Here is a 13948-nt window from a genome sequence, read left to right as displayed (position 1 = left end):
AGAGGAGTTCCACGGTAGCAGTATTTCATGACAGAAAAAGTAGATCGCTGGAAAATTGAAATTAAAAATTAAATGATAGCAAAAGTGTGTGTGTGGAAGAGAGAAATATTAACATTATTTATAGTAGTTGTGCATGATAATCGGGTAATTGTTAAAGTTTAAAGTATTTTTAAATCCTGAGGTCCAGGCTAATGACCTTTTATTTTTTTATACAGTATTTTTGAAAGATATTCAAAACGATTGTGTATACTTACCTTAGTAAAATGTGTATCACAAGAAAATTAAAGATTTTTGTCTGATGAACACTTTTCAAATGACAGATAAGGTATTGTGTTTTTAAAATTTTTAAATATATATTTGAATACTCAAAAGTGCAATATATTTGGACCAAATGCAAAAAACGTGTTTACATCTGTGCATCTATTGTGTGCTAGAAAAATAATTTGTGTCCAAAGACTTAGTGACTGGTTGTACATCATTGCAAAATCTTGTTTTGTGTGGATATGGTTAATAAACAAAATGAGTGCATAGTCGCCATGTGCCATTTGACTTTTGATTTCTGGTTATACTTGGTTGGTATATTTAATTGTTGCAGGATATGAACTAATGGAAACTTGTTTCTACCACACAGCATCAACAGTTAATGTCAACAAGGGGTACTGTAGAAATTAATAAAGTCTGGTAAACAGCTCTTGTAGTTGTAGTTTATTCAAGTTACAGCTTAGTAAATTCCAATGTAAGTCTTAATATAAGCCCCACCAGGAGCACGCTCCTGGCTGCTCAGCCTATCTTCTCCAACAGCTCCACCTTCAAGTACAAACATCCATAACATTCCAAATGACATCATATAGCTAGAGCATCAGGCAGAGAACCATGGCCAGGGAGATGCATTACCGAAGAAGCAGATTACTATACATCTTCCCCTTTATAATATTTAACAAAATGAAATAGTATACACATATATAAACATAGCAAGAGAAGATAAACATTCCAGAAGTAAACGTAACAGAACACCATAATAACATGAGCCAAACTCTCTTTATGTAATAATAATAATAATGTAAAAGCAATGCAATAATGAGAAAATAGTAATGTGAGTAATAAAATAGCCTTCCCTATGTAATAATAATAATAATAATAAGGATGCAATAGTAATAATGTAAGTATTAAACAGTATGACTGCCTTCTCGATGTAATAATAATGATAATAATAATAATGACATAGTAAATGTAGTAATATAAGTAATAAAGTAGTAATATAGAAGGCGTAAACTTAAACAAATGGCAGGACCAGGGAATACCATACGCCCTCTACTGCACACACTAGAATATACCGTCCAGTTACCAAGAACACCCTTTACTGCATACTATTGCAGGACCAGGAAAATTTACATATCCTCTAATGCACATACTATAATGTTCCGTCTGCTTACTAGTTCAGGACCACACGCATTAATACACAGTAACCTCCCAATAAGAGAACACATACCTCTTCGTAAAGGGGAATCCACCTCCCTATAAACCACCACACACAGTAACCCAAGGGGGAATCCACCTCCCTATAAACCACCACACACAGTAACCTCCCAAGGGGGAATCCACCTCCCTATTGCCACACACTCGCAGTAACCTCCCAAATAAATGTAAAAGGGGAAATCCACCTCCCTATAAACCATACACTCGCAGTAACCCCCCAAATAGTTGTAAAGGGGGAATCCACCTCCCTATAAACCACCACACACAGTAACCCAAGGGGGAATCCACCTCCCTATAAACCACCAAACACAGTAACCCAAGGGGGAATCCACCTCCCTATAAAGCACCACACACAGTCACCTCCCAAGGTGGAATCCACCTCCCTATAAACCACCACACACAGTAACCTCCCAAATAATTGTAACGGAGGAATCCACCTCCCTATAAACCACACACTCGCAGTAACCTCCCAAATAATTGTAAAGGGGGAATCCACCTCCCTATAAACCACCACACACAGTAACCTCCCTAGGGGGAAATTCACCTCCCTATAAATCACACACTTGCAGTAACCTCCCAAATAATTGTAAAGGGGGGATTCCACCTCCCTATAATAATACTGTAAAATGAAAATACACATTGAGCATCAATTTAGAATATGAGACGTTGCAAATCAAAAGCAGATGTACATTACATTGGCATATATCACCAAATTCAATGCAGTGTCACTAAGTGATTTAGCCGTCATCACATGCACCACAACAAACGAGTGAGTGACTTAATATCTAACAATCATCTCACACAGTACCGTTCTGGGTTTCCTATTTCCTTTGACCAACACTCTAACTCCTTATAGCAATATTTCATTACTGTTCCAGTTTTGAATCCTCCTTTCTCTCAGAGTGAACCAGTTAATTCCTTTTCTTGGTGCCATTGCGCTCCATAGCCAGAAGATGGCGCTGTTGCACTAGTTCTAAGTTTTCCAAAGTGACATTCTCTGTAATATGTAGTTTTCAATTAGTGTAAATGACAGTACCTGTGATGATCTTCAGGCAGCAATGCTCATGGCAACCCTCACATTAAAATCATCTTTATCACCAGTACTTGACTCACGAAATTAATTCTGATGGCAATCCAGGTCAGCTACAGAGCACAGCAACACAACAACAAACTGGGGCCTTCTTGCAATTCCATTTCAATACCATGGAGACACTAGTGGTGGTTGGCAAACACTGCACAGTTACAATAGACTGTGCAAATACCTGTAGACTACAATCCAAAGTTTTCTCCACATTTTTAACAGCGGGGATTGATGATTCTTTAAAGGCATGTGATCAAAATCTGCAATCATTGCTCACAGCTGAAACTGTAAATTGTTGTTGACTGCAGTTTTCTCCACATTTGTTCTCTGTCACATTTTTAACAGCGGGGCTTGATGATTCTTTAAAAGCATATGATCAAAATCTGCCCCGATTATTTTCTACCATGTGCAGCCACTTCTCATCAGGTCACACCAGAGCCTTGTCAGCATTCAACACCAGGGCATGACCTTCGCCCCTACCGGGGCTCGTTGTGTGCCCCGACATCACTACATCACAGTCCATTTCAACACTTTGAGGTTGATTTAGCACATACCTCTTCATTGGGCTTCACAGTTTTAAAACAGGACTGCAGGTACACTTTACAGTTTCATACACAGGTGGATCTGGCACCTAAAATTATTTAGGGCGACCGATGTCAGGGTCACTGGTGGGGCGGGTGCCAGAAAGCTTAAATAGTTCAATGTCTTTAGTAATATTAGTACCTTAAGTTCCAGTAGCCATCAAATAGCCTTCTTTTCTCCACGTGTAAGTTCTTTTCCTTTTAAATCGTCGCCAATGTAGAAATCAATGAAGTCTGGTAGACAGCTCTTGTAGTTGTAGTTTATTCTTCAAGTTACAGCTTAGTAAATTCCAATGTAAGTCTTAATATAAGCCCCACCAGGAGCAGCCTCCTGGCTGCTCAGCCCATCTTCTCCAACAGCTCCATCTTCAAGTACTAACATCCATAACATTCCAAATGACATCATATAGCTAAAACATCAGGCAGAGAAACAGGGCCAGGGAAATGCATTACATAAGAAGCAGATTATGTAATGCTGTGCTCTAAGCTTGTGCCCAAGCCTCCATTGAGAGTGCCCAGGCAGAGAGAGGGGCTGGTTGAGTTGCCTTCCACCTCCGGGTGATCAGGCATTTGCTAGAAGTGAGGGCCACTTCTATAAAGGGTGCCCCCGCTTTATTTGTCTTTGTTAGGGGTATCAGTCCCAGTAAGCAGACCTCTCAGGTGTGCAGAGCGGTGTGGCCCTTGCAGAGTGCTAGGTGGGTTACAATACAAAGCCAGTATTGGGAGAGTAATGGGCACATCCAGAACATGTATAGCAAGGCTGCATCTGGGGTATGACAGTGGTGTTAGAGTGATTGAAGTATTTGTTTAGTTTATGGGGGATGAGGTACGCTCTGTGTAATATAACTGAATCAGTTTGAAGTGGGTATTACGGGATACCAGGGCAGGATATGCCAGCATAGCGAGTGACGAAAGAGTTAGCTAGCCATCGTGTCACATGTCTGCCCGTCCCCATCAAGTGTAGGTACTAGAGTGTGAGGGGCATGCTTTGTGTTTGCTGCATGTCTACCCAGAGGATGACCAGTGTTCGGACGAGTAAAGTGTGTAGTAGGAATCATCCCGGAGGGAGATCAAAGTCTGCAACCAGAAAGGAGGACACTGTTGTGATACAGATCATCTACACTACAGATTCCCACCTCATGTCAGGAGCATAATTCCCTCAGCGAGGTAACCCCCCGCCCTTCCCTGTGGAGTCCCAAACAGGGGTAGCACCAGAGCGTAAGGTGTTCCCGAGGAAGATTCCCCGAAGGAAGCAGCGACTTGCAGTAGTAGAGGGTGAGGCAGCGGCTCCCTGGTGAGAGGATGGAATAGGTGCAGGATGCGCTGAAGGTCCCACGTGAGAGAGTTGTGTAAGGAATTGTTGAATCCAACAGTGTCACACTGCAAGCAGTCTAGTGAGTCTGATGGGGATAATAGTGTGTAAACGCTGGTGCTTGTGTCAACCCTAACCATAAATTTTATATGTTGCTGAATCCACTGCTGGGCCATGAAAAGTATACTGTGTATTTCACTCTGCTAAGTGCTTGGGACTCTCATGCGTGAACTGCAACTAGGTCATTGGATATTGCTCGAAGGATTCTGTATATGACTGCTCAAGTTTTGTGGAAAATTTATAAATAAAGTTCTTAAAATAAAAAAAGTTGCACGTGGAGTGGTGGTGTCCTCCAGTTGGCAACCGGTGAACCAATGGTCCACCCATTGCAACTGCAAGGCCAGGTAGTACTGTTGAAAATTCTGTACTCCCAGTCCTTTCTTATCTGTTGATAGAGCCTGGTGAGAGCTACCCTGCATATTTTGGCATGTAAATATAAAGTCGCCTGTCAACCGTTCCAGAGTGTGGGAAAAATGACTTTGTGATATATAGATGTAAATCAACAAAATAGTATAACAGGCACGGCAGCATGACCATCTTTTTAAGGGCTATTCGGCCCGACAAGGTCAGTGGCAGCATATACCGGAAAAACATTTGTGCCTTTAGTGTTGTCAGTACCTGGGTCAGATTCCCATCCATGAGATCTACTGATGCATGATTAATTTGGATTCCCAGATAACAGAATGTGGTGAGCTGCCAGGCCAGCCGCCCCCCTTAACCCGTTCCGTGCTCCGACGCGAGCACTACCTCCCTGGTGCTGCGAACGACCATTGGCCGACGCAGCCACGCCCACTCATCAGAATGCCCGCACTGCGGCGGAATGTTTGCTGCAGTAAACAGGTTAATCTGCAGGGCAGGGTCTGGTGTAATGCTGCCACACCAGACCCTGCCCTGCAACCTTAATAACAACATTTAGCTCAGTTAACTCTAAGGCCCGACACCTCTGCAAACCTGGTGAGGAGCTGCGCTATGGTTGCAGGAACTGCGTGAATGTCCTTATTGTGCAAAAGCATCTTAACTGCGTAAAGATAAAGAGTGGAGTCCATCGCTGTGTGGAATGCCCCACTGCTGCCGTGCTCTCTGAAGGCTTGGGCTACTGGCTCCATTGCCAGGGAGAATAGTAGTGGGGACAGCGGACATCCTTGGTGTGTACCTCTCTGAATCGGCATAGGATCAGAGATAAGGCGATCCATTTTCACCAAGTCTGTGGGGTCAGTGTAGAGAAGTTTGATCAAGCGAACAATTCCCGTTCCCATGCCATATTGTGAAAGCACTTTAAAGAGATAGGGCCACTCTAGCGAGTCGAATCCCTTCTCAAGATCAAGTACCATGCATCCTGACCATGGCCAGGTGTATGGGGCTTACTCAAATACCTGAAAAATCACCGTAGATTTAGGGAGATGCTTCTGGCTTGACCAGAAATCCTTTCTGGTCAGGATGGGCCAGTTGTGGTACGAGTGGGGCTAGTCTTATGGCCAGGATCGTCACAAGTAATTTGTAGTTATTACATAAATACTGGAATTTGAGGGTTTGCACTTAGGTCGACATTGCTCTTACTTGCAAATAACTCTCCACATGCTCTGTATACACACAGAATCGATCAGTTGTATCATGTGTGCAAGTAAGTATGATGTAATCTAGGGCTTTTAGGCTACCTCCAGAAGCGATAAATTGGGCCCACGGTGGCACGCCCGAATGCACCCTTGCCCCACCCAAATAAAAATTCCGGGAGCTGGGCCTGTTTAGGTCCGGTGCCGCCCTCAGGGCGGGCAAGCACATGATGTTTCACTTCTCTCCTCACGGGGCCCGAGGGGCAGCACCAAATCTCTGTGACTCCTCTCTGCACACCCTAGGAGGCAGTTAGGCTCCATCTTCAAGCCTGCGGGGGCTCGCCACTTAGGAATCTTCGGCAAAGCGGGCATGGCCATCGACTCAGCGGGCAGGCCAACACCCCTATCCCCCTCCCCGATCCCTGGGAGCTAGCACCAGCCCCCAAACCCCGGTCTGGGCCGTGGGGGTCCCTCAAGGCACTCTGCACGTTCCCGCACAGCACAGGGCCCGTGGCTCACAGACCCAGGTAACTTGTCGAGGCGCGTTAAGCACTACGACAGGACCCCCACGCCCTTCCGGCGCCTCACCTCTCCTCCCGCAGTACTGTCTCCCAGGCCCGGTTCTAGCGGGTGGGCCGGGTGGGCCAGGCCCACCCAAATATGAGCCTGGCCCACCCAAACAGGAGCCTTGGCCCTCAGCATTGAGGACTGGAAGGCAGGCGTGCAACGCGCAGGTCATGTGTGTCAGCCCGGCCGAAACAGCTTTCCCGGGCGCGCACACATAGACAGATTTAGAGATTATCGCAGCCCATCTTCACAGGTCTCTAAAGACCATTAACATGTTAACGAGGCTTTGTTTACTTTTTTCACCCCTTCATCTCGGCACAGCGAAAGGTGACAAATCCTTTCTTTGACACTGGTAACCTTTGGTAACCTTTGCCTACTGTCCTGCTGCGTTAATATTTATTTTTCTATGCAGCTCAGGCGAAAAGAAGTTTGTTTATTCTTAGTCACCTTTCCTAACCCCTGCAGTGGCTTATCACATCAGACTGTGACACAAAGTTTGAGTAATGGAGCAGGTAAGAGAATGTGTTACTACATTTGTTTTCTTTTTTAAATCAGCACAGGCCCAGCAGGACACATACTTCGTGTGAGCTTCATTTAACCAGTTTTTATCCTTATTATGGCCGATGCAGGACAGCAATAAGACAATACAAAATGCCCAGATAACGCTGGTGATTAATGATCCTTCTGGAGAGCAATCATTTGTTTGTTAGTAGTTTTTAAAAGCAGATGAACTGTATTGTATCTGGATAGCTCAGTGGGTTACTGCCTTTGTCGCAGAGATCCTTGTGTTACTTGGAGTTTAGAAGTTACAATCGTATCATAGGACAGTGACCTATGAACTGTCATCTAAGAGCTGTCTACAAACATGAATGGTATAGTTAGAACTTCCCTTTTTTGTTTTGTGATATACAGCCTGATTCATGAAAACCGGATTCTGCGATTCTCAATTAGCGATTAACTGCGAATCGCAATTGAGAAATCGCAGAACGGTATTCATGATGTTTTGCGATTAAAAAAAGCGATTCGCACGCGGCCGCAAAAACCGTTAGCGATTATCAAAAATCGCATAAAAATCGCTATTTCCGGCTACATCCGTGTCGGATTTGCGATATCGCTAATAGCGATATCGCTAATTGTGAGATCGCAAAAAGCGAGATCGCAAAATCGCGAGATCGGGAAAACGGGAAGTCGCATTTTGAGCACAGTGATGACATCACAACCAGGAAGCAGCCAGTTCCCACCCCCATTCACCAGAGTGAGGCAGACCTCGAGGCAGCCACAGAGACAGCTCCTGCAATTCACCTTGGATTACCTCTTTCCAACTACACTGCAGCTTTGTCTGAGGAGGCAGTACCTGGGCCCAGCAACACCACAGGGCGCAAGAGAAAGCTAAAGTTCTCCGAGCAGGAGTTGGAGCACTTAATTGAAGGGGTGGTGGAGAACCACTCCAAACTGTTCGGGAAGGACTCAAAGAGGGTGCCCGAGCAGGAGAAGCGGAGGATCTGGGTGGGCATAGCGGCCGCTGTGAACTCTGTGGGTGCGGCCGACAGGTCACTCGATGAATTTAAGAAACGTTGGTACGACCACCGAGGCTGAGGCGTGCATCGGAGTCACCCGTTTGGACTCATCCCGCCCCACCCAAGAGATCCAAGGTAAGTGGCATGCGACTGCGACTCTGTCCCCTATGAATGGCCATGACCATATAGCCTCCCATAATGTCCCATAGTCATACCATCGGTGCACATCAGGTATCGCCCTAATGCATTGTGGGACATGTAGTGTGGCCACAATGTAGAAGTACCCCAATGCAGCCAGACAGGTTCAAAAGTACGCAAATCCATAGGCAGTCAGGGAATGTCACCCAGCATGCATGTAGCAACTGCAACTGTGACAGATACATGCAACTAATGAACGTCCACTTCCCCTCACAGGTGGCGCAGCGACAGCGAGAGGCTGCAAATTGACGAGGAAGCACAGGATGACGAGGAGGTGCCCTTACATACACAGCCTCCAGCCCCTGCCGCAGCAACTACCCCTGCAGCCTGGGCCACTACCAGTGTGCCTCAAGCCCCTGCCGCAGCAACTACTCCTGCAGCCAGGCCCACTACCAGTGTGCCTCCAGCCCCTGCCGCAGCAACAACCCCTTCAGCCAGGCCCACTACCAGTGTGCCTCCAGCCTCTGCCGCACCAGCAACGCCTACCGTGACACCACCAGCAGCTGGTGCATCAACATCAGGTTCCGCGACAACGGGAACACAGCGGCCACCCACTGTGTCAGGCCAGCAGAGCAGGCGTGGCAGGTCTCGCCTAGCACCAGGAGGGGGAATGGACAGCGGCTGCCGAGCATGAGTGTGGAACGTCGCATGCTCCGGATTCATCAGCTGCAGGCACGCCGGCAAGGGGCCATACAGCTTCAGCTTTACAACATTGGCCGCAATGTGGCAGGTGTGGGGGACCGGATGGACCGCATGACGGCAGCTATGGCAGGTGTGGGGGAGGGAATGGCCTTCATGACTGCAGCCATGGAGGCCAACACTGCTGCAATGATTTCGCAGCGCAACACAGCCCGCCGCCGCCACCGTCAGCTACTGACCCGGCTGACGGCTTACACCCGGTCCAATTATGTCATAGGCAATGCCACCTCGCAGATATCACGCCGGTCCCTGGCGCAGCAGCAGCAGCTCATCCAGTGGTGCGAGGATGTGGCCAGGGTACTTGAGCACCTGACCACTGCCGTGACAGCACTTCACCCTGCTGTACCTGCCACTGTTGGGGGTGATGATGCCAGTGAGGGGACATCAAGTGTGAGCAGCCACTCTGCCTCACACGTAGGGGCACTCAGACGCAGCACCAGGCCCACTGCAGGAACACGTGCCTTGGATGAGGAGGAGCCGCAGAGGCGCTTGGGTGGTTCGCGCCGGAGGCGCACATGACTGAATAGGACTTGTACAGGCACAGGCTGAACATAAGCCTGCCCTGTGTATTGGACGCAGCAGTATGCTGAAATACTGTTAGCAATGGCAAGATGGAAACTGGTACCATTATTGTGATTCAAACAATAAAATTTAATTTAGCATCACACATTGGCGTTGTGTCATTATTACATTTTGCATGCAATTGTGATTTGTGGGGTGAGGGGAGAGGGTGCACTAGAAACTGTTCAGTGTGATGTGGTTGCGACGTCTGTGGCCTTCAGCTGGGTTCTCCCCGCGTGCATGGCGCGCATGTGCAGGTGGCCGGTCGTCCCCTTCCGATTCACTGCCAGAGATGTCGACAGGTATCTGGCGCTTGGTAGCAATGTTGTGTAGGATAGCACACACAGCCACAATGCGGCAGCACACTTCAGGACTGTAGTACATGGCCCCACCTGTCTTGTGAAGTATGAGGAATCTGCTCTTCAGTAGCCCAAAAGTTCTCTCTATGCAATTCCTTGTGCGTATGTGTGATACGTTGTAACGCCGTTGCTGTGGTGTAGCAGGGTTGAGGTATGGGGTGAGGAGGTATTCACGCAGAGCGTAGCCACTGTCACTTGAAAGAGAGGAGCAGAGGGTGAGTGCCTGTGCAGCGCAGCTACTTAATCGAAATGTGACATTGTGGCCAAAGTGTACTTACCAAGTAGGTGTCCTTCACCAAAGTCTCCCCTGGCCAGTCATGTGTGGAGGCCGCTGTGCCGGAATATGAATGAGTCATGTGTACTCCCCGGGTACTGTGCCACTATGTCCGTGATGTATGTCTTTGCATTGCAGACCATCTGGATGTTGAGGGAGTGGTAGGACTTGCGATTGCGGTACATGTACTCCGTTGCAGTTGGTGGGCAGATGTGGATGTGGGTACAGTCAATGCATCCAATCACGTGTGGGAAATGCGCAACATTGTAGAATTGTATCTTGGTCTCATCCAATTCCTGTTGGCTTGTTGGAAATTTGATGTGGTGGTGTAGCTGGGTCAGCATTGCGTCAAGGAAACTCCCTAGGCAGCGGGACATGGTGGGCTGGGATATCCCCCCAGCAGCCGCAACTATCCCCTGGAAGCTCCCGGAGGCCAGGAGGCGCAGGCTACACAATACCTGGACATGTGTTGGCACGGCGTTGGTCCGTCTTGTTGGGTGCTGCATCAGGGTGTCAAGGTCCTGAATTAGCTTGATGATCATTGCCCCATTCAGGCGGTACTTAGCGTAGATTTGCTCTCTGGTTTGGCCCAGCAGGGTGACCCGCTGGCGGAAGATCCTGGCCTGGATTCTGCGTCTCCTCCGTGCTGCTCGCTGTAGCCTTCGCCGCGTGACCACCATGTACATTCCTGGCATTGTGACGCTCCTTATGCTGATGCTGCTTCTCCTTAAGTGTGTTTGGGCAGGCCAGCACCAGTTGCTGATAGGCCAACGGTTTTTCAAAAAAAAAATTCTATGGGTTTGATGGTTACCACCTGCTTTGGGTTGTCCTTAAATTGCGCCTCGCAAAATGCGATTTTGGGGTTTTTCGCTATTTGCGATTTTTCATGAATCCCGATTGCGAGTAATTAGCGAATTCTCAATTATTTTCGCAGAAGCCGTGATTTCTCGCTATTTCCGAATCGCTAATGGTCTACTGCCGGGATTCTGCGAATATTTTTGCGATTTCGCAATTCTGTGTTTGCGAATTCGCAAATTTCATGGTGAATTCCGATTATGGGAATTGCGCCCGCGATAGCATTTTCGCAGCAATTTTGCTTCATGAATCAGGCAAATAGTTAGAACTTCCCCCAGTCTTTCATTATTCAAATGTTGCTAAAATTAGTATGTTTGGACAGATATACATTTTTAGCAGTAAAGCTGACCCCCATGGAATGCTCTTTAAATCCTAAGGTTGTGTTACCCCAGACCAAACCCTCTTAAAATATACTGCCCACCAGTATGGATGACATGTGATTTATACACCGTGTAATCCTCATTGGCTAATGTGACAATCCCTGTAGACTGATTTACATACTTGTATGATTCATTGTCTCTGTATAATGTGTGTGTGATGTAAAGTACTGAGACACACTACACTGATATGAGTAGCGCTATACAACAAATGAAATGCATAAGAGAGAGGGCCTACGTAAAGAGGAGGGGCACTGTCGGAGGGAGGCAGTGAGGGAATCCGAGGAGGAGGTAGTGGGAGGGGCTAAGGAGCAATGAGGGGCACTGGTGGAGGCTGGTAGTGAGGGAGTTAGACGAGGAGGTCTTGAGTGGGAGGGGCTACCAAGAGATAAGGGGTACTGGTCTCCAAGGAGGAGTTCATGAGGGGGAGGGGCTATGGGGATATGAGGGGCACTTGTGGCGTGAGGCAGTGAGGAAATCTGAGGAGGAGGTCAATAGGGGGGGGTCATGGAGGGATGAGGGGCACTGTTGGAAGATGGTAGTAAAGGTATTTACGGAGAAAGAGGTTATTGGTGTGGCACCAAAAAAGACTTTTGCATCAGCAATAAAGCCGGCCCTGTCATGGCCTTTCTGTTTTTGTTTATTTAATTAGCAGTCGGGTCATAAGGGCTACTGTGGAACATACTTTAAAGTGTGTGCTAATTACATTTACTGCTATATTCAGTGTTTTAAGTTTGAAGGTGATTTTTCTAATGTTTTTACCGGGCAAAATGAAAGTGGAGCCCCATGGTGCCTGGGCTGGGGCCCAAGGTCTGCTGTGACATAAGGTGCACTGGAGTGGAGTAGTGGATATTCAAGCCTGTAAGGGAGTATGTTGCAGAGTCCGGGGTCAGGTGGAGGTAGTAATGAAGAGGGATTCTCCCTGAAGGCTCGCACAGAGGGAGCCCGAGAAGTGTCATTTGCCTGATACCCCCACCTCCGAAACCTCCTCTTCCCAGCAAAGGAACATTACAAGGAAAAAGCACTTTTTGAGAGTAATAACATTTAGAAAGAGATTTGGAAAAGAGTGTGTTTTACTGGGCCTTGCAAGAGTAAGAAGAGATAAATGAGGGCCCTGAAGCAGGACTACCCAGAAATATATGCAACAAATTGAGTCCCAGTGGCCCACCCAAATGCACCCTTGGCCCACCCAAATAAAAATTCCTGGAGCCGGGCCTGCTGTCTCCACTCCTAGCAGCACATGCAGCCCAGGCGCGAGGCCGATGGCAGCAGGGCCCCTTGATTCATATCAGATCTAGGGATAGCTGAGTGGAGCTCCGCTACGGTATGTCCGTCATCTTGACCTTTCAGGGCACGCCCCATCCTCTCAGACTCCTTGTGGCCAAAGATTTACTGCAGCAAACGGTCAAATTACAAGTGGGTCACAGAGGAAGGGGTTTATCGAAGGAAACATTTCCCCCATGTAGAAAAAATAACATTTGAAATGTTGGGCTACATTTCTCTCCAATGCAGAATTGCAATCTGGATTAATCTCCACAATATTGAAACAGAAGAGGATGGTACATATTCTGACAGATTACTTGGATAATATATAGAGGAAGCTTGTTTCAAGATTTCTCATAAGTGGGCCGCTGTGTGTATGTATCAGACACGAACATTTTAGAAGGGCGTAGTTGCTCCTCCTAAACTAGGAAAGCGCACTAGTTTATGGTGCTGAGCATGGGTGAGGGACAAAATGGTTAATCAGCAGTGACCCAGTCAAGAAAAGGAGATGGTGTCAGGTGAACAGGGGATTCCTGAAGACCCAGGTTCTCCGCCATAACTAGGAACTGAGGTGCTGTGGACATAGTAACTGGGAAAATAATTATCAGTGTTGTTTGGAGCCTACCCGGACGTGAAGTGACAGTTTTGGAGAGGGGCGACAGCTCACCTGATGCTGAGGTGTCCGTGAACCAGGTGCATTAAGTTTGCCCAAGTGAGTCTGGTGAAGGAAGGAGGTACTGCTGCCTCGACACTGAGGCCATCAGAGGGGAGGAGACCAGCCTTGCCCAGAGCTTACACATATGGGTTCCCTCGTGAGGCACAGGTGAATCTTTGTGGGCACACAGGGTGAAAAGTGTCACATTTTTATTTCATTTGACTTTTGGAATGCATGGATGGTTGTTTTAGTTATCATGGGTTGCATGCAGGAGTTGCATGCATTCTATACACCCAGATTTGGTGACTATCATTGGATTTACTTTGTAGTGTTAGGCTCACAGGGGAAACCAACATGCACATTTTTGATTGATTGCTATTTAAATGGTGATGGTGGTGGTGAGTGTCATGAATAAGAGATTATGGGTAATGTAGTTAGTAGTTTTTATGTTCAAAACAGTATGTAATACAAAGGATGATGTAATTCTGTATTAATGATGTTTCAGTAGAATGTTATTTTAGCTCATGTTCAAGTAATAGTACTGATGGGTGGTTTTTACATCG

Source organism: Lissotriton vulgaris, chromosome 8 (genome assembly GCF_964263255.1).
Source record: "Lissotriton vulgaris chromosome 8, aLisVul1.2, whole genome shotgun sequence".
Taxonomy (NCBI): domain Eukaryota; kingdom Metazoa; phylum Chordata; class Amphibia; order Caudata; family Salamandridae; genus Lissotriton; species Lissotriton vulgaris.
The sequence above is the reverse complement of the archived record's forward strand: the minus strand, read 5'-3'. Positions refer to the sequence as shown.